The 21,267-nt window shown below is 39.4% G+C and overlaps 1 non-coding gene and 1 pseudogene across 1 annotated transcript; one reads left to right on the top strand and one right to left on the bottom strand.

The window, feature by feature from the left end:
- The first annotated feature begins 6,802 nt into the window (after window positions 1-6,802).
- Window positions 6,803-6,909, top strand: LOC122068506. The gene has a single exon (XR_006137132.1). It is a non-coding gene; the product is annotated as a small nucleolar RNA R71 (small nucleolar RNA).
- Window positions 6,910-15,621: 8,712 nt separating this feature from the next.
- Window positions 15,622-18,856, bottom strand: LOC122068487 (annotated as a pseudogene).
- Between the last annotated feature and the right edge of the window lie 2,411 nt (window positions 18,857-21,267).

Genomic DNA, 21,267 nt, shown 5'->3' with positions numbered 1-21,267 from the left:
TGTAGCGACGGGTCAAACACAAGGAGAGCAACCACTTTATTTTTGGCTTCTTTTAGTAATGCGAAAGTGTATCGATTAATTATGATGATCTACTTCTAACTACCATCCTAAAACAAATGCATCTACAAGAGTCCTAACCAACACATCTAAGAATTTAAATACTTCAAACCACGGAGATAAAATGTAAAAGAAAATAATTGAAATAAAATAAATAAAATAAAAGAAGAATAAAGCTAGAGAGAGGCACACAAATAGTTATCTCTACTTAGCCCGAGGGATGCACCGCCAATAGTACGAGCTTCCCTACTTGACCATAGAGTACTCTTACAAGGGCTTATCTACTTAACTTTAGGGAAATGATGCAATATAAATAAGAAAAGTAAAAGGATGGTTCCATAGCTAGAGAGGGGCAAAGCCAACACATTGTCTAGCCAAGGACCTTGGGGGAAAGAGAAAGCATCAAAGTAAAACTGAAAATTAAAATCCTAAATTAAAAACGAATGGGTAGTAAGAAGGAATGAGAGGGGGGATGAGAAGACTATTTTAGAAGCCTACTTACCTGAACTTCAATCCTTGAATTATTAAACTTGATCGATTTGTAATACTACCAATCCTAAAAACTAGATCTGGAATAAACCAAATCTAAAATTGCTAGGCTTGGAGAAAACAAATCTTAAACTTAAACTTGCACTTGAACAGAGATGCTCCAAAGCTTGGATCTTGTCACCTAGATCTAAGCCTTGAACTGGAGAATTAAAATTATTACAACTTGAATAGCTTTAATAGCATGAACAATAAAAGTAAAGACTTTGTATTAATTTAATGAAACCAAATTTAAAACGTGTTTTACGCAAAAGCAAAGAAGAACTAAAACTAGAACTAGAGCATAATGAAACCTAGAGAAGAAAAGAGGAAAAAAGAAAACCCTAAAAGAGAAGTGTGCCCTCCCTCTTTGGTCGACTCTCTTATATAGGGAATAGGGAGTCCAATGATTTCAGTTTCCTAGTTTAGGGGATTTTTTTTGAAATTCTTGTTAATGGGGTGGAATATAGGAGAGAAAATAGGGGAAAGAACAAGAGAGCGTCCAAGTGTGGGCCCCTCTTAGATCGTGTGATGAGGTGGAGGGGAGAAGAGAAGAGAAAAAGGAGAGAAAATAGGGGAGAAAATGAAAGAAAAAGATTTGGTTGGTGGGTTTCCTATTTGGTTTGGATTGAGAGATAAAATAGGAAAGATTCTCATTTTTTTTCTCTTTTCTTTTCTTCAAACTTGTGCACAATCCCACTTGGTCGAATTTCCTTCCTTGCTTTGACCGATTTGGACAATCTTCTAATTGATTTGGAATTTCCACCACTTCGCTTTTTTCATATGCCCATATAGACAGTGATGCTAGAGTTCTTTTAGAAATTTTTTCTCTATGAGTTTTGATCAAGACACCCTGCTTCCTAAGGCATAATGCCCTGTCTAGTTCCAAGGAATTCAACTCTTACTTTTCATTTATATTATTTTCCACACTTCATTTAAACTTGTGTATTTTTCAACTCATGCCAATCTAAAAAGAAGGTCTTAACTCTAAATCAAGAGTATAAGGAACCCACATACTTACATATGGTTGAACACCGTAACACAAGGGTTTCTTATTTTTCAAAAGAGAGTCCCACCTCAAGACACAGGCTTTTTTTTTTTTTCAACAGGGTTTTTATGCGTTCAAGATGGGTACCTTAATCAAAACTCTTACTTTCATACATCAAGCAACCAAATGGTATGATCATTAACCAAAAGCCAAAGTAGGACTTATATCCTTAGAAAGCTCAAAAACAGAAAGAAAAACGAACAAAAGGAAAAAAGAAAAAGAAAAAACAATAACAAAAACAAAAGGAAACTGGTTTTCCTCCCCCACACTTAACTCATGCAATGTCCTCAATGTATGAAAATATTTAAAAGTGAAGACAATGCAAGGGGATCATACCTGGGTAAGAGTTAGTCATTTGTGTAAAGAGGTTCATGAAGATCCATGACCTCTTCCAGAGCAGAAGTAGGAAGCTCGAGGAATGGTTTTAAAAGCTGACCATTCACCTTCGAAATTACCTCGTTTCCTAGCTTCAGAATCTCCACAGCCCCATAGGGATATACATTATGTACAATAAACGGGCCATCCCATCAGGATCTAAGCTTACCAGGGAAAATGTGCAATCGAGAGTTGTATAATAAGACCTTATTACCAATTGCAAAAGATTTACGCAGAATGTGCTTATCATGGAAGACTTTTCCTTGTAAATCCTAGAACTTTCATAGGCATCATTCCTAAGTTCCTCCAACTCAGATGGTTAAAGTTGCGATGAATTCCAGCATCAGACAAATCAAAGTTGAGCTTCTTGATGGCCCAAAAGGACTTATGCTCTAATTCAATTGGTAACTGATAGACTTTTCCATACACCAAACGGTAGGGAGACTGACCAAGGTCAGTCTTAAATTCAATATGATGGGCCCACAAGGCGTCAATGAGCCTAAGGGACCAATCCTTACGGTTGGGATCAACAGTTTTCTCTAAGATTTATTTGATCTGTCTATTAGACAACTCCACTTGGCCATTAGTTTGGGGGTGATAAGGGATAGTTAACTTATGGGTGATCCCATACTTTTTTATCAAGGCCTCAAAAGGTCGATTACAAATATGAGCACCCTCATCACTAATTATAGCATGTGGTGTATCAAAGCGGGAAAAAAATGTTCTCTTTGAGAAACTTGACCACCACTTTGTGGTCATTAGATTTACAAGATATGGCCTCTATCAATTTAGAAACATAATCAATGGCCAAAAGTATGTACAACTTCCTAAAGGAATTAGGGAATGATCCCATGAAATCGATGCTCCACACATCAAAGATCTCAACTATCAAAATAGGGTTGAGGGGCATCACGTTCCTCTTATTGATATGGCCAAAAGACTGGCAAGATAAACCTTGTAAAAATCAAAAGCATCTCTAAAAAGAGTGGGCCAATAAAATTCACATTGTGAATCTTTAGACAGTCTTCTTAGGTCCAAAGTGTCCACCACATGCATGATCATGGAAAAAAGATAAAATTGAGCAATGCTCATAATCTAGCACACGTCTTATAATTTTGTCAGGACAAACTTTAAAAATATAAGGATCCTCCCAAAAGAAATGCTTAACTTGGGAAAGGAATTGATACCTATCTTGGGTGTACCAGTGACCTGGAGTTACACCTGAAACTAAGAAGTTGACAATGTCAGCAAACCATTGTTCACTGGAAACTACAAGTAACTGTTCACCTGGAAATTTCTCGTTGACTGAAGAATCGACAGTCAAGGAATTGGGAAGCTGGGATAAATGGTCAGCAACTGAGTTTTCAACTCGTTTCTTATCCTTAATTTCCAAATCAAACTCTTGTAAAAGTAAAACCCACCTAATGAGACGAGCTTTGGCATCCTTCTTCTGAACAAGGTATTTATGAGTGGAATGATCAGTATACACCACCACATGTAAACCAACTAAGTGAGACTAGAACTTTTCTAGCGTAAACACAACAGCTAAAAATTCTTTTCAGTGATTGTATAGTTGAGTTGTGCATCATTTAGGGTCCTACTAGCATAATAAATGACAGTGGGCAACTTATTAATCCTTTAACCCAAATCGCTCCTATGAAAAAATTAAAGCATCACACATCAATTCAAAAGGTTCTATTTAATCAAGTGATTGAACAATGGGTGCATTGGTCAACTCCTTCTTAAGTTTTCTGAAGGATTCTAGGCAATCTTTAGAAAACTTAAAAGTTTGATCTTTGGCAAGTAGTGAAGTCAGAGGTCGGGCTAACTGACTAAAGTTCTTAATAAACCTTCTGTAGAAGCCAGCATGGCCCAAAAAAAAAATTGAACATCCTTAATAGATTGGGGAGATGGTAAATCATCAATTAAATTCACTTTGGCTCTATCTGCCTTAATTTCTTCCTTGGATACTACGTAGCCTAAAACAATACCAGATTTAACCCTAAAATGGCATTTCTCCCAATTCAAAATCAAATCCTTAGATATGCATGCATGTTTTCAAAACTAGAGAAAGATGATGAAGACACTTAGAATAGGTATTCCCATGAATCAAAAAGTCATCTATAAATCCCTCTAAAATTTTTTTGACCATGTCAGAAGAAATGCTCATCATACATCGTTGGAATATAGCAGGGGGCATTATAAAGTCCAAAGGGCATACATCTTTAAGCAAATGTTTCATATAGACATGTAAAAGTGGTCTTATGTTAGTCATCTAAAGCAATTGGGATATAGTTATAGCCAGAATATCCATCAAGAAAATAATAGTATTCATATCCAGTTGACCTCTCTAACATCTGGTTAATGAATGGAAAAGGGAAGTGGTCCCTCCAGGTTGTAGCATTAAGTTTCGTATAGTCTATGCACACTCTCCACCTTGTTTGGACACAGGTTGGAATTAATTCATTATTGGCATTTGGAACTACAGTAACACCAGACTTCTTGGGTACTACATGAACTGGGCTTACCCATTAGCTATCAGAAATATGATAAATTATTCCATGATTCAAGCACTTTAGGATCTCTTTCTTAATGACTTCCATCATCACTGGGTTAGCTCTTCTTTGGGATTCCATGGATGATTTGGAATCCTCCATAAGATGTATATGATGTTGTACAATAAAAGGACTTATACCCTTGATATAAGCCATGGTCCAACCTAGGGCTTCTTTATTGTCTTTTAACACTTTAAGTAATCCTTCTTCCTGGCTAGAAGTCAAATATGAAGAAATTATTACTGGAAGAGTCTGGTCAGGCCCTAAGAAAGCATACCTCAAATTAGATGGTAACTCCTTAAGATCTAGCTTAGGGTGCTCCACTATAGAAGGTTTGCGAATGGAATTGGAAAGGGGTCCTAAGGGCACCATAGGTGTGCAAAGATTCAAGACTTCAGAAAAAAAAATTTCACTGTCATCATCCAACTCATCCATATATCTTCAAATTCTGAATCAAAATCAATATCAAAGTTGGTAATTAAATCGTCAGGAAAATAAATCCTCAAGCATATTGATCTCCTCTTCCATATGTGGTTGCTTGTCCATCCTAAACATGTTAAATTCAACAGTTTTGTCGCCAAAAGATATCTTTAGGAAACCATTCTGACAATTGATTAATGCATTACTGGTAGCCAGGAATGGTCTTCCTAAAATTATTGGGATCTCATCCTTGGTTGAGAAGGGCTTAGTATCTAACACAATGAAATCAACAGGAAAAATAAATTTCCCCACCTTAACTAAGACATCCTTAACCATCCCTTTAGGAATCTTAATAGACCTATCTGCCAACTAAAGAGTAGTTCCAGTGGCTTTCAATTCTCCCAGTCCTCGTTGCTTATACACATAGTAAGGCAAAAGATTCACATCTGTGCTAAGGTCAAGTAAGGCATGCTCAATGTATGTGTTGCCTTTGACACCAGCTATGGTAGGGCTCCCTAGATCCTTATACTTTGCTGCTATAGGCTAAGTAATTATTGAACTAATGTTACCTGCCAAGAACACCTTTTTGGGCACACTAGTGATACATTTGTGAGTACACAAATCTTTCAGAGCTTTTGCATAGGTAGGGATATGGAATATAGCATCCAAAAGAGGGATCTTTTTTTATTTATTTACCAAGCGATTAAAAAGGGTACAGGGAGAACATAAGAACTGTTAAGGATTTGCTCTTTTTCAGAAGAATCATGTTTGATTTCCTCAACCAAATCATCTTTAGTTGCTTTAGGTTCATCAGACGAACTTGGAACAAGAGGCACACTTGTGTCCTCAACAGAAGGAGAGTTAATAAGAGTAATAGATGGGAAAGATTTAGGAACACTCTGTTGGTACTCTCGACTACGCCTAAGGGCATAAACAGTATGACATTGGTTAGAGGGCCCTTGTTTGGTCTGACTTTGTACCACATTTAGTGATGTATTAATGGGTGCTTGTGAACTAAAAAGCTGATGCCTAGGGTTAGGCTTTGGTTGACTGGGCAATGTTCCTTTCTCCCTCTTATGCAAAATTAAGACAACTTGGGTTAATTCTCTCGTAAGATTTTGATGGCTTGCCATGAGGAAGGCCATATTTTTCTCCAAGTCACTCAATCTACTTGTCTCTCCAGTGTTGATAAACCCAGAGGGTTGCTAATAAGATGATAGGAGACAGGGCCTAGGAAAACTAGCCTGAGGTCCTACATTTTGGCCTAGGAAAAATATTTGGGGCAAAAGGCTGTTGAGGCCTTTGGGGTTTAGGTTGAACTTGATTATGGAAATTAGAAGGCCCTACTTGGTTGCCCTAGTTCCAGGGAAAATTTAAGTGATTTCTCCATCCTGAATTGTAAGTGTTACTATATGGATTATTTTGATATAAAGCATTAACATTGTCATTGGAAGTGACCCCAGAGGTGTTGGGACATTCTTCTATAACATGTCCAGGGGACTGACACCAATTGCACATCTTAACTATATTGACTGATGATGGCTCTTTAGGAACAATAGCCTCAATCCTTTTGATTAGGCTATCCAAGTGGGCTTCCTTGATTATTTACTCATCCACAAAATATCATTTCCCTCCTATAGTTTTTTCACTCTCTTGGGTTGACTTTCACTCATAGGTTTTGTCAGCTAAGCCAAGTAAGAATTCTCATACTTTTCCTTTATCTATAAAGGATGTGAATCCCCCAAGGCACATAGACTCTGTCATTTGTTTAGTTGGGTAATTAATACCCTCATAAATTATTTGGCATAAATGCCATAAGTCTAGGCCACGGTGAGGGCATTCTTGGAGTAGATCGTTGAATCTCTCTAAGAGTTTAGAAAAGGAATCATAAGACTTTTACCTAAACTGAAGGATATCATTTCTAAGCTTATTGATCTTATGAGTTGAGAAAAATTGATTGAGAAAGACAACCGTGAACTGTTCCCATGTGGTTATGGAATTTGTAGGTAACTCATACAACCACTTCTTAGCTTGATCTTTCATGGTAAAAGTGATGAACCTAAGCTTAATAGCATCATCAGAAAGCTGTTGGATCTTAATTAGAACATATACCCCTTTAAATTCCTTGAGGAATAGGTATGCATCTTCAGAGGTCAGCCCATGAAAGTGGGGCAACATAGTGATGTACTGAGATTTTAACTCAAAATTATTGTCTTGGGCTTATGGTAGAACTATGCAGGAAGGTTGAGCTACTCTAACAGGGTAGAACCTATCTTTCAGAGATTTAGGTGGAGGGTTTTGTTGTTGGTCTTCCATATTAAAAGGTATTGACGAAAGTATACGTATAGGGTCACTACTTGTTGGATCTTTTCTTTCTAACTAATTCTCAGTATTATGTACCCACCTGACACTCATACAACAGGACACTATCCACAACTAGAATAAGACTAGAACAAAAGAATCGAAAATATATATTTTTTTGATTTTTTTGTGGCTTTTTATGAGCTTACTGGCAGGGATCCGGGGTTGCTCAATTCCTGAGGTACTACTTCAGGACGAAACCTGTCTTTACTATACTGTGAGGCTTAGCAACCTACACCGATACAACTATTATTGCAAGTTACTCTTCTCAAGAATTCAATAAATGATGAAAGAAAAAGAAAATAAAGCACTCAAATTTACCAAAAGAAAGTAAAAAATAATATAGAATTGTCTCCCCGACAACGGAGCCAAAAACTTGTTTGAGATTTAAAAGTAATCCGTAAGCGTACGGATCAATGTAGTTACGGGTCGAACATAAGGAGAGCAGTCTCTTTATTTTTTGCTTCCTTTAGTAACACAAAAGTGTATCGATTAATTATGGTGATATACTTCTAACTACTCCCCTAAAATAAATGCATCTAAAAGCGTCCTAACCAACACATCTAAGAATTTAAATACTTCAGACCATGCAGATAAAAATTAAATAATTAAAAGTAAAATAAAATGATAAATAAAATAAAAGGGAAATAAAGCCAGAGAGGGGCACAAAAGTAAGTATCTCTACTTAGCCCAAGGGATGCACCGCCAATAGTACGAGTTCCACTACTTGACTAGGGAATACTCTTATAAGGGCTTATCTACTTAGCTTTAGGGAAAGGGATGTAATATAAGTAAGAAAATTAAAAGGATGGTTCCATAGCTAGAGAGGGGCAAAGTCAACACATAGTCTAGCCAAAGACCTTGGGGGAAAGGGAAAACATCAAAGTAAAATTGAAAATTAAAATCCTAAATTAAGAATGAACAGGTAGTAAGAAGAGGGAATGAGAGGGGAGATGAGAAGACTACTGTAGAAGTCTACTTACCTGAACTTCAATCCTTGAATTAAACATGATCAATTTGAAATACTACCAACCCTAAAAATCAGATCTGGAATAAATCAAATATGAATTTACTAGGCCTGGAGAAAACAAATCTTAAAGCAAAACTTGCACTTGAACAGAGATGCTCCAAAGCTTGGATCTTGTCACCTAGATTTAAGCCTTGAACTAGAGAATTAAAATTATCACAACTTGAATAACTTGAATAGCATGAACAATAAAAGTAAAGGTTTTGCATTAATTTAATTAAACCAAATTACAAAAGTGTTTAAAGCAAAAGTAAAGAGGAACTAAGGCTAGAACTAGAGCATAATGAAACCTAGAGAAGAAAAGAGGAAAAGAGAAAACCCTAAAAAAGAAGTGAGCCCTCCCCCTTTGGTTGTCTCTCTTATATAGGGAATGGGAAGGTCCAACGATTTTAGTTTCCTAGTATAGGGGATTTTGTTTTGAGATTCTTTTTGATGATGTGGAAAATAGGAGAGAAAAGAGAAAAGAGAGAAAATTGGGGAAAAAGCAAGAGAATGTCCAAGTGTGGGCCCCTCTTGGATCGTGTGATGAGGTGGAGGGGAGAAGAGAAGAGGAAAAGAAGAGAAAATAGAGGAGAAAAGGAAAGAAAAGAATTTGGTTGGTGGGTTTCCTATTTGGTTTGGATTGAGAGATAAAATAGGAAAGATTCTCTTTTTTTCCTCTTCTTTTCTTCAAACTTGCGCACAACCCCACGTGGCCAAATTTCCTTCCTTGCTTTGACCAATTTGGACAATTTTCTAATTGATATGGAATTTTCATCTATGCCCCTTGTCTTTAAGTGGAAATTAGGAGACACAAAATCTCCAAAAAAGAGAAAAGCGCCTAAGGGGAAGGAGAGAGAGTGTAGCACCCAAGTGTGGTCCCTCTTACTTTGTTGGAATCTAGAAAATTCTCTTATACCCCTGGGACAGTTGTAGAAGGTTTGGGCTTACATCTCGGTTCTACTCTGTTTCATTATTCTTTTTCTAACCCTAAAAGAATAATCGCTTGTACGGGTGCCAAAACGAATGTGTACTTTTAATGCAACATATCCATCTTGCTCAGAATTTCGTCCTATTCAGAACCATGAACAAAAAGGGGACCTTTTTGCGTAAAATTGGAGATATGACACCTGATAGTCCTTAAGGCATTTAAAATACAAAATCTATTAAAAGAGAGTAAAACCCAAGGTAGCTCCATTATAAGTATGTAAAGATCCATTCTTATATCCTAAGATTTCACACATAAATGTGTTCATCACCAGTAGTTACCTGAAACCCTAATCTGATCCAAAACCCTAATCCAGCTTGAGAACCTACCTAATCTTCTGGTATGTGACATTAGTGTGTTATATATTGAAGAATCGATTCTAGGTACTCTCTAATAGTGCAAGAATGACATGAATAAGTACTGTAGGAAAACCTCCAATTCATAATAGGCAGAAAACCCTTCCTTGCTATTCTCAAATTTTACGAGCAAAAAAGTAGCTTGAAACCCATGCTATTGGATATGTTCGAAAATACGATTTCGATGATATATCGCATGGGAAAATTGGACCGAAGGATCTCCCAGAATCGCTCTCAAAAGTCAGAATAGGGTAGATCGGACTGTGCTTGTCCTAAAATTTTGGAGGCCCATCAGATTCCATTTGAAAAAACTGCAATTTTTTGCTGCTCCAGTGAAATACTACCTTTTATGTTGGCGGACCGGCAAAAAAAATATTCCATTTTTGGCAGATAAGCCAATTTGATCCGAATGCCTATTAATAGTGCCCATTTTTATCGCTTTAGTGTGTGAAAGGAATATGGAGAGATTCCCCCTCTTTTGGTCTGAGAAAGCCTAGTGTGAAGGAAATGATCCTTTCCCAAAGTAGCAACCTCCCTTGCCATTTTTGGTATGCCCTTTCATATAACCACCAACCCTTGCCTTTTTTAGCGTAACCTGGTGGTCCTAACTTGACGTTTGTCATTAGATTCGAGGCTGAAGTTCTGCCTAAGTCATCCGACTTTTGCTTCCACACATTGAAGTTCTGCCTGAGTGGGTTCGGCTTTTTCTTTCGTATGTTGGAGTTCCGAAAAAATTCTCGAAGGTCCTTGAGAGACGTGCTAAAACTTTGAAATATCATTGAAGGCCTAAATTCTCCAAAGAAAAGGAGTGAGCGGTCAAGGTTGTTCCCACCTGATTCAGGAGCCTTCATCAGGATCATGTATGCATCAACCGGGGCCCACCACTCTTGACCCAAAATAGGGATCCAGGTTAAGTATAATTTCTTAACAGAGCAAGCCTAATGTAGATATTTTATTTGATATAGTGCTTGTTTAATGTTGTATATTAAATGTTAGTCACACATGTGGGTTAAAATATATTGGGGAATATTTGAATTCATGCGTCTAATAGGAAGACCAATTCAGCTGGGTGAATTGGGTGCCTAACCCCTTCCTAACTTTACAACCTTACTCTTACCCTAAATCTCTAGACTAGATCGAGTCAATCTCGGGTCCATTCCTATGGAACAGGTCTACACCCGGGTCCTAGGCCCTAACCCTAGGTGGCAACTCCTAATTTTTATGATTCCCAATCCTTGAATTAGCCATTATATTATTATTAAAAAACAAACCCAAAATGGTAATATGCCCTTGTTTCCCACGACATAGGGCTCCACGTATTCTCCTGAGCTGTGATATGGTGGTGTGGGGCTCACGGATGCTGATCCATCTCTCTCAACCCCCTCTCGTTCATTACCCTTGCAGTGGTGACTCCACTGGGGAATATATGTCAAACTTCCAACATCAGATGTTACCATTGAATGCAAGAATATTCTCTTTTGATGTATTTGTATGAAGACAAGTTTGGTTAACCCATGTTTGTAATTGTATGCACTAATGGAATCATCATCATTCTCAAAGTAGAATCATGTGACAAGGATGCTCCCTTTCATGCTTTCACCCTCGGGGAGGTTTGTGCACGATATATTAAGTATTATGAGACCACATGATAGTCACTTTCTATACAAGAACACTTAAAGCACAATCGCACAATGAGGATGACCATTATTGTGCCAGCACCCTTGAGGAGGTTTGCGCACTTTATGGCATTCAGAGAATAGGTGGTGGTACTATTTGCATTACACTTTTGTACCCACTCACGACAATATTCCATCCACCTCATGGCTAATTGTCTAACCTTGTATGTAGTCATGAATAATGGGCAACAATGCTACACCCTTGACACCATACCATTGGGTATATAAAAGGATCACATACCTTGAGTATATATATCCCGTCAAGGATAGCCGATTCGGTCCTATTGTATCCACTACATCCTCGCATCATGTAAAAAATAGATGAAAAACCCCTAAGAATGCCACAAGCTAATTGATTAGATTTGTTTGAGATCTAGATTGGAGATTTCTTATAATATATTCGAGTCATTGGGAAAATACCCTATTAAGTGGGTTGTCGGTTAAAGATTCTTTCTCGAAAGTGGGAAATGTCATCTCCATGGTTCAGTATGTATAAATTTGGGGTGATCCCCGTCAAGTTGTACGGAATGTCGAATCATCAATGAGATGCATTCTATGGACATCCAAAGGAAAGGAACGTCAAGTGAGGTAAATCATAAAAGAGTAGAACCCAATAATATAGAATATCTTATAATAATACTTTTCACTGGGATCACCACGTTTGTTTCTGAGTGCCTTGATATGGGTTTAACCAAGAACTCGAGTTAAGGTTAAACCTTTATTATCACTCTAATTGACTTTGTGTGAAAATTTGATTGCAAATATATATTTATATATATATATATAAATGTATATATTAAAAATTAAAAAAATATATAAATATCAAAAATTAAAAAGAAAATCTGCAATCAAACCTTCTTTGTGGATTAGGCCCAATTCCACTTCCAAAAGATTTCCTGTTAACCGTGTGGACTCGTTAGGGTAACTGGTTGACTCGCTTAAGTCCAATATCATCTTTTTCAGACAAATTTTCATTAGATAGTCAGGGCTCAATTAGAATGGAGATAATTTTTAGAGACCCAATCGGTGGTGATACAGCAAGATCAGCATGGGTTCACCCCTTGGAAGCAATGCAAGCCGAAATAGCTAGTTTATGAGGAATTTGGCACAGATCTTACAAGAGATTAGAAATCCATCTAGGACTGACTCCATCCCTACTCAGGATGAGCATGTGATTCGAAACTCGACAAAGGGTAGATTATGTCCCTCTCTCGGGAGAACCAGAGTGGCCCAGGGTATCTACACCAAGTGGAATATCTGTAGTGCCTAAACCTCCTCCTAGGTTCGTGATTGATGAGGATGAGGAATAATTTGCCACCCACATCCAAAATGAAACTTTGGAGATTATGAGAGAAAAGAAAATGAGAGAACACTTAGAGAAGCTATAAAGTATGATCCGAAGTGGCAAGAATTAGGAAGGGCAGGCCATGGATCTAAGTGATGAGTTTCTTCTCCGGAGTACGAGTTCTTGAGAAATTAAAAGTGACACACTGATAGATTTGATGGTTAAGGAGACCCCAAGGCTCACTTAAAAATCTTTGTGAGAATCACCAAATCATGGCAACTCACCAATGAATAGATGGGTCAAGCCTTCATGTTGACTTTGTCAGGACTAGCCTTGAGGTGGCTCACACAGTTGGAACCCGCACAGACTCAGAATTGGAGAATAATTTACGAGCTTTCACCAAGTAGTACTCCAACAATACAGAAGTTGATGTCAAGCGACATGAGTTGGAGACCTTAAGACAACTGAAAGAAAGATCTATAGCATTTCTGATGAAGTTTCGAGAGAAGGTCGCAAAAAATGGCTGATCGCCCTTTCGAGGCAGAACAAGTGGAGATATTGATTGAAAATCTCTCCAAATCATACTATGAAGTCCTCTACTACCAACACTAGCCAAGTAAAGAAGAAAATTGCATGCTATCAATAGTATAGAGAAACAACGAGAATACCCTGCTAGCCAATGGGAAGATGAGCCGGATCATATTCAACACATATCAAGGGGGGTAGTGTGATCTTTTCGCACCCTACACAGTCTAGGCATTTCCTGCACCAAATTGGCAGGATTCTTTTTCCTAGAGAAAATAATATTTTTTTTCTTCTCCTTATTTATTCAAGCATGCTTAACTTTAGCATAACCATTTCAAATTCCCTCGTAATATATTTCAATATCGGTATCCAAATTCCTTTGTTAAATAAATTTTTATCACAACAATTTCTCAATATTAAGCATGGAATACAAGTTTTCAACACCTGCAAACTTTTTTCTCAAACTCTCTGTCTTTCTCCCCCTTTGTCATCATAAAAAATATTTGTGCAAGAAAATAAATAAATGATCGGAGATATAAAGAGAACCAAGATTTTAACAAGTTTGGATTATGCACCATAGCAAGAAATCCTTAAATAAATGCAACCATATCAAAAGAGATTTCGTGCTCGGAATATTAAAGATTACATAGTAAAATACACACATACACACACACACAACTCTAATTAGGAAAGAATCTCCAAGCGGATTCTTCACTTTTGCAGATGGACAATTGATATGACAATTATGACCAATAGATATCTATACGCTGTTTGGCCACATATCAAGTTTCAAAGTCTAGTTCAATCAAATAACCTCCAGTAGCCACATATTTTCCCATGCACACCTATTGTTATATGGACAACTACTAAGCTCTCTCATAGTCTTGGAATTTCCAGAACTTGCTTTCACCCACTAGAAAATTGGATTGGGTTGAAACTTCACATGTTAGCGGGCCCTAGGATCTACATGTCCACAATTTTTGGACTCGACCTAAACCATCATATGGCAGATATTTAGGTGCCACTTGGAGATTCCTTTCTAAGTTATTCGCTTCTAAAAACCTATCCACTTTTAAAATACCTTGCATGTGTAGATTTTTAGGATAAAGGGAGAAGAAATTTTTCATCCAAAAAGACCAGGGTAACTCCCTATACTTAATTTCTGTTTTCCTTAAAAGAAAAAACTAGGGCATTAGAATGTTACTTAACAGTGCAGGTACAAGTTAGTGAGCACGGCCAATGGGAAGGTGCATGTGAGCATCTTTAGTGGGGTAGAGTGGTCTTTTTGCACCCAGTATATAGGACAGGTACACGCAGTCTGGTAGCGTTCTTCCTTCCTTAAAATAATAACAAACTGAGCTACCACGTCCTGGCATAGCCTCATACAACTAAACCCCATGCAAACATTAGAGTCTGGCATAGAACTACGGGGCGCACCTTGACAGGTCCACAAATACAGCTGAAGGCCCGACCTTCAATTGGCTGAGTTTAGTAATTGATAATTCTTCGTCAATGAGCTGAGTTTTGCTAATTCAGAATTCTTTTTCAGAAACAGATTGAGCCTCAGATCATTGAAGGACTTCAGGCACTGAAATTGGCACAACGTCCAGTCACTCCAGACCGCTAGAAAGGACAACCCAATATAGTTGAGGTCCCTAACATGGAAAACTGACCTCACCTTGTCGGGCTAGGTATGTTTCCAGGTCCCAGAAGGAACTAGGAAGAACCAGGGAATTTGATCCCATATTGAACTCTAGTGGGTGCACCTGAACTTGTCCAATCCTCTCAAACAATGGCATATATGATTAATTGTTGAACCCTATTCAGTACACTCCTTGGAGCAAATGCTACTGCTCACAGTTCAGTACAACGGGGCCATTAATAATCTTGCTCTTCCAAAGATTGAGTCGTCTCTTGTCCTGAATGTATTTCCTCAGTTAATGTTTCAGCAGTCTAGGTGGCTTCTGTTCTCCCCCAAGCTCACCCCAACTCAAGAAGGGGAAAAAAAAAAAAAGAGGGGGGTGGGGGAGGGAGGGAGGGAGTGGGGGATGGCTAAGCTCCACCACTAAGTACCTAAAAACTTTGCTTTGGTTTAATAAATCCAAAATCATAGATCCCTCAGGTTAGGACAGAAGGCTAAGTATATGACAGAAATGGGCTGCGAAGGCATAGCAACTAGCAAAGGTAACCCCAACATCGAACATCATTTTAGGATTCTCACTGCCTCGCAGGGGAAAAGAGTGTAACAACCAACCTGGATGTTTGAACTGCATCCAACTATACAAAATTATAACCTGTATATCTCATTAGAGCCTAGTAATTCTAGCATGAACAAAGCATTATAGAATGATTAGCTGCTCAACAGAATGTGAAAAATGAAATTGACTATTTCCATAACATGAATAGCCACAAGCATATTCAAATTCGAATGCAAGATCATTTGATTCGGATTCAAAACTAACATTGAACTTTGGCAATTATCGGTAATTTGATATAACTGTTCTGACAACTTTATCTGATATATGGAAAGTAAGAAATACAGATGTTACAAGCATTCTCTTGTATCACGCTTTTGAAAAGCACTTTGCAAGATCAACTTTATTCCAAGTAATGTGCATTCCTGTTATGGGAAATTAAGAACAGCCCGGGAGAGAATCTATCCTTTTATTTGAAGCCAACAATGCTGACACAACTGGATATGTTCTATGGTGCAAGGTAAAACAAAGCCAGCAACCCCAACTATAAGAAAGTAAGAATGTACTTTTCCAATCCACCCAAGCACTGTTCTTGGGCATTTGTTAAATGAACCTAGGAGCTTGCGCCATAAACATGGATTCTCTGTTCAATCTGGACACGGCAGCAGGGACAAGTAGATTTGGTCTTCTTGTAGTATTCCTCATTGCAATTGGCACAAAGAACTTGATGAGCACAAGGCAAGAAAACAACTGAAACTTCATCCTTCTTGCAAATTGAGCATTCTCTGTCAAATTCATCCTCGTTCTCTGAAGAATGTTGCAATTTGTTCAGTTCATGAAGCAATCTTACACTAACTGGATCAACATGTCCTGTGCACAAGGTATTCGATGGGCAGTTTTGCTGAGTAGATTCCACTGATGTATTTAGGAGAGAGAGTTCCTCTTCAAGTCTTCGGACATCATCCTTATGGCTGGAAGTCAATCTCTATTTTGCGCCGCAAGGTCTCCCGCATTCCTTTAACACTAACCTCGGTTGCATTCTTAGATCTCCTTTCCTCCTCTGCCTGAGCCATTGCCAGCTCTTTAGCCTTCAACTCTTGCCTCCACTTTCCCTGTAATAAGGATATTCCAAAATGATAACTACTATCTTGATTCAACAAAGTTGATGAGAGGAAGTGGAAGCATAGAACTGAAAACATTATACAAAGAAATTAAATAGGAAAACTTCCATTGAACAGCATCTCATGAGAGTTGATGAAAGCTTATATGACATACAAGAATTCTAACCCATACAAGATGTGGCATGCTGATTGAATGGTCATCAATGTACTTAAACACCACATACGTGTGTGGTGTCGGCTAAATGCTCCGTAAAGGATGACAAGCCTCAGGTGATATATATGGTTTGGAACTCATATTCACTTGATTACACATCATCATGACGATTCCTTTGCTTTGCAGTAAACTTGAACCTCATAAAGGACAACGACAAAAAGAGAAAACCCAAATATAAGAAAATTGTTTAACTCACCTCTGTTTCAAATGTTAACTCACCTCAGTTTCTTTATAAGTCCCATTGATCTGATGCAACAGCCGTTGTAACTTGGAAATCTTCTTTTTCTCCTCAGCAACCTCCTCCTGCAACTTAGTTTTCTGTTTCTCCCATGCCAGAAGCCTCTTAAGGCCCTTCTTCTCCCTCCTTGCAACCTCCAAACAGGTAGTCACTGACTCTGATGCACTCAAATTGGAAGCTTCCATCTCTGCCCTGATCTCAGCATTTTCAGTTTCAAGACGTCTCACAGCAGCATTGGTACGGTCAACTTGACCGCTTGCTTTCCTCAGAGCATTTTCCATCTCTGAGAGCCTCTTCATGGTAGTGTCCTCAAGAGCCTGTTTACCCTTCTTCAGGCATTGGGTTTCTTCCCACTCCATCCTTAACATTTTGAGCTCTGTGAGATCATAGCTGAGCTTTCTAGCAGCTTGCATTGCTTTCTGATGGGCCCACTCCTTTCTCTCCTTCACCTGTCCCTCAAGTTCCCTAATCTGATGGATTAGATTCATGATCACTTCATTCTTTTGATCAACTGCCGCACCATCTGGTTTCTCATCAAGGCTCAAGTTTCCCAAGCTACTCAAGACAGAGTTCACGACATCTGAGATCTGTAAATCTCGAGGCTCCTCAAGATGCTCAGATTGAACTTCAGATCCAGATATAATCGCCGTTGGTTGTTCACCATTTGACAAAGAACTAGGGCAAGACTTTGATTGAACCTGAGTTTGTATCACAGTTGATTTTGTGCTGGCACGGAATCCCGCAGCAAATGCTGCAACATTCCTTTTCAACAGAGACTTCATTGAAGGCGAAAGATTAAACCTCTTCGGACACACAATTTCTTTTGTCAATGTAGTTCCAAAACATGAAGAGAAACCCCCATAAACAGGAACATCACAAGGTCCTCTACCTCCAAACCCCCAACCTCCATGAAATTTACAGAGCCCAGGGGCAATGCCAATGGTGTGGCTATTTATAGTTTTATCATTATCAATAGTAGGACCACTACCAGCATTAGATGGAGGCAGGACTGAAATCTCCATGGTGCTAGCTCGCCCAACATGGAGATCACTCATGAGGAGACACCACATAGCATCCCCTTTAGTCAAATGGCGTCGAACCTGTTGAAGCAGGCAGACCATACCTGCCAGAGAATACTCTTCAATTTGTCTCAAATCCAGGAAAACCGACTTGGATTCCTCAGAATTCCCATTGTTACTACTACATGTGCTATTCAGATAAGCAAGAGAGTTGCGAAGGATGTTGGTTAGAACATCCACGCTACCATAGCAATGCCCATTACGGAGAATTGCTTTCAAGGCAACATCTTCATCATATCCAAGTGCAACTAGTTTCGCAATCGCTTCATTATACAAGAATTCAAGGTTCTTCAACAGTAGTTCTTCTAATTGGTCTTCAGTACAGTAACCCCAACCACCCTCATCGTAATTAAAGCTAGGATTTACATTAGGGTTTCTTCGATGGTGTTCACCATCATCGACAAAATGATGATCAGGTAGTCTCAGGCCGAATTCATGTATGGTAGCGGCAAGTCCAGTTCTGTCTGGGCCGTGGGTAAAGGTATTGATATCAAGTCTTATCGATCGAGATTTCTGATTGCTTCGGAGATGCTTTTCTCTTACAGAGCAGCCCATATTAAAGGGATAATCGAAATACAGAATAGAAGTTAATGAAGAAATGAACCCTACAAAGATCCAAGTAACTGAAATTGACGATTGAAGAAGAACCAGTCGTATATCAATGGACAAAATTGATACAGAAAGATACAAATGATAAAATATGAGATGAGAGAAATCTCACCAATTGGATATAGAACCTGTTCTTCGCTTCTGTCTGAGTTGCAGTAGGCCAAAGAAAGGAGAAACTTAGAGAGAAGCAAACCAGGGAAGGAGAAAGGCTCGGCTCCTACGAGGGTAGAATGGGAAATCCATTAACTGATGAAAATTACCATATATATCTTGGAAATGAAATTGCCCGTTAATTCTTAAAATAAAAAATAAAAAAATAAAAAAATATAAATAAAAAAGCCATTTAATCATTTGGATATGGTTACACTATAAAATAACTGTATCAGATTTGTTTCTTACAGTTTACTGGTAATTTTTTTTTTTTTTGTGTTAAAAGTAAGATATGGTGATGGTCCAACAAAATATTTGGGTCTACCAACTATCTTTGGTGGATCCAAGAGGACTGTCTTCCAATATGTAAAGGAAAAAACCTTGAATAAGCTCCAAGGGTGGAAAGGAAAGTTGTTCTCTCAAGCAAGAAAGGAGGTGCTTCTAAAGGTGGTAATATCTCCAATGGCCAATTTTGTGGGTTCACACTTCAAGCTCCCTGTGTTGGTCCATGATTAATAAAGAAGACCTCAACAAACTTTTATTGGGGTGATGTGCCAAAATACTCCTCCTACCAGGCCGCACAGACCCTACAACCGAGCCCCAGACCAATTGAGCCCATGCCTCGGTGGGACCTGGACGAGCCCTCACCTCGTCCCCAGATCAGTCGAGCCTTCACCTTGGCAGGATCTGGATGAGCCTTGGCCTCGTCCCTAGACCACCCGAGCCCTCACCTCTGCAGGACTTGGACGAACCCTCGTCTCAACCCCAGACTAGCCGAGCCTTCACCTCGAGAAGACCTAGATGAGCCTTCACCTCGTCCCCAGACCACCCAAGCCCAGATCACCCAAGCCTTCATCTCGGCAGGACTTGGATGAGCTGTCGCGTCGTCCACAGACCAGCCGAGCCCTCACCTCTGCAAGACCTGCACAAGCCCTTGGCTTGGCCCCAGACCAATTGAGCCCTCACCTCGGCAGGACCTGGATGAGCCCTCACCTCTTCCCCAAACCAACCGAGCCCTCACCTCAGCAGTACCTGGACAAGCGCTTGCCTCGTTTATTTCCTGGTAAATCCTCATCCTAACTCCTGACCCTCAGAGTCTCTTATCAGACTCCTCCCCTAGGGGATAGTGGTCTCCACAAATTGATGACATAAGAACCCTAGGATTCTTCTCGTGAGAGTCCCCGCCGGGAAGAACTCCTAAAAATAAGGAGAATATGCTAACAAAAGAATCTTCCAAAATGCCACCAACATTACACCAAGTTCCAGAAAGAGCTCTAACACCTGCTAGAAAAGGAATATTCAGAATATTCCTTTAGCACAGCAAAGAGTCCTAAAGGGCACGAAAGTGGGGTGATAGGCCAAACCTGGCCTATAAATAAAAAAGGTAAGCCTCTGTAGTGGGGAAGCCAAAGAAAGTAACAAGTGAATTGAGATCTATTGGAGATTTCTGACATAAGCATCGGAAAATTATTGAGCTGGTTTCACCCAGTGCCTTCCACTGACTATTCCTTTTTATAGGGTTACATGCCTTCCCTTCGAAACTCAGACATTGTCAGAATTCATAGCATTAGATTGGTGTCATCCATGGGAACGACTGAATCAAGCCTCATCATCCTCCCAATGCAGCTACGAAGTGATTATGTCATGTCCCTGCCACCATGGGAAGGAGAATCTTCACACCCCTGGAGGCCTAGGGACAATCTAGACTAGCCAGGCGATGGCCAGGAACAATCGTTACTGATGGAAGGACTGGAGCTACCGCCTCCTCGTTCGAATTCCAGAACAGTGTGTAGGCACCGCGCCACCCAAAGTTGAACATAATCCTCCTCAAACTTGTCCGACTTAGACTGCCAGCCTATAAGATCTTGAGGATAATGCCCAAATTCAGAGCTTGCAAATGCAAATGCTAGCAACCAAAAATCTAGTCCGGAGTTTTATTCGCAAGTTGAGTTCAGCCTCCCAAAGAGACCAGTTATACGAAACAATATGCACACCACCCCCTCAGCTCAAAGGACCCACACTAGATCTACCTAGCATCAACCCTCACGCCCACGCTTGGGAGAGGCCACGGGCAACAGTGTGACCCCCTAGAAAACCTGAGACCCAGAGCAAGACATTCATCTCAGGTGGCACGATTTGAGCCACGCACTAACAAGTCTAGAATGGAAATAAAGCCAGCGTAGGAAACAAGGACATTGACCCAAACACGGAACTCAAGTCACAAGGCCTATTCATGGCGAGAGGCTAATGACATAAGATGTCGGGCATGGGGAAGGAGCTCGGTATGAATAGAAAGGCAACCACAAGGCGGTGACACCAGAGCCCGAGCTAAGGAGGATAGGCAAGACCTAGAAAGACACCTCCAATGCCTGAGTGAGAAGGTTGATGTAACACCCCAAATCTCACCTCTTTACATTGGCTGTGAACAGATAAGAGTAACAAATTGGAGAGGCCAACACTAGCTTGGTCGGTAGCAGTGGAATG

The sequence above is a fragment of the Macadamia integrifolia genome, unplaced genomic scaffold (assembly GCF_013358625.1).
Source record: "Macadamia integrifolia cultivar HAES 741 unplaced genomic scaffold, SCU_Mint_v3 scaffold402, whole genome shotgun sequence".
Lineage (NCBI taxonomy): Eukaryota > Viridiplantae > Streptophyta > Magnoliopsida > Proteales > Proteaceae > Macadamia > Macadamia integrifolia.
This window is presented reverse-complemented; position numbering and strand designations above follow the sequence as displayed.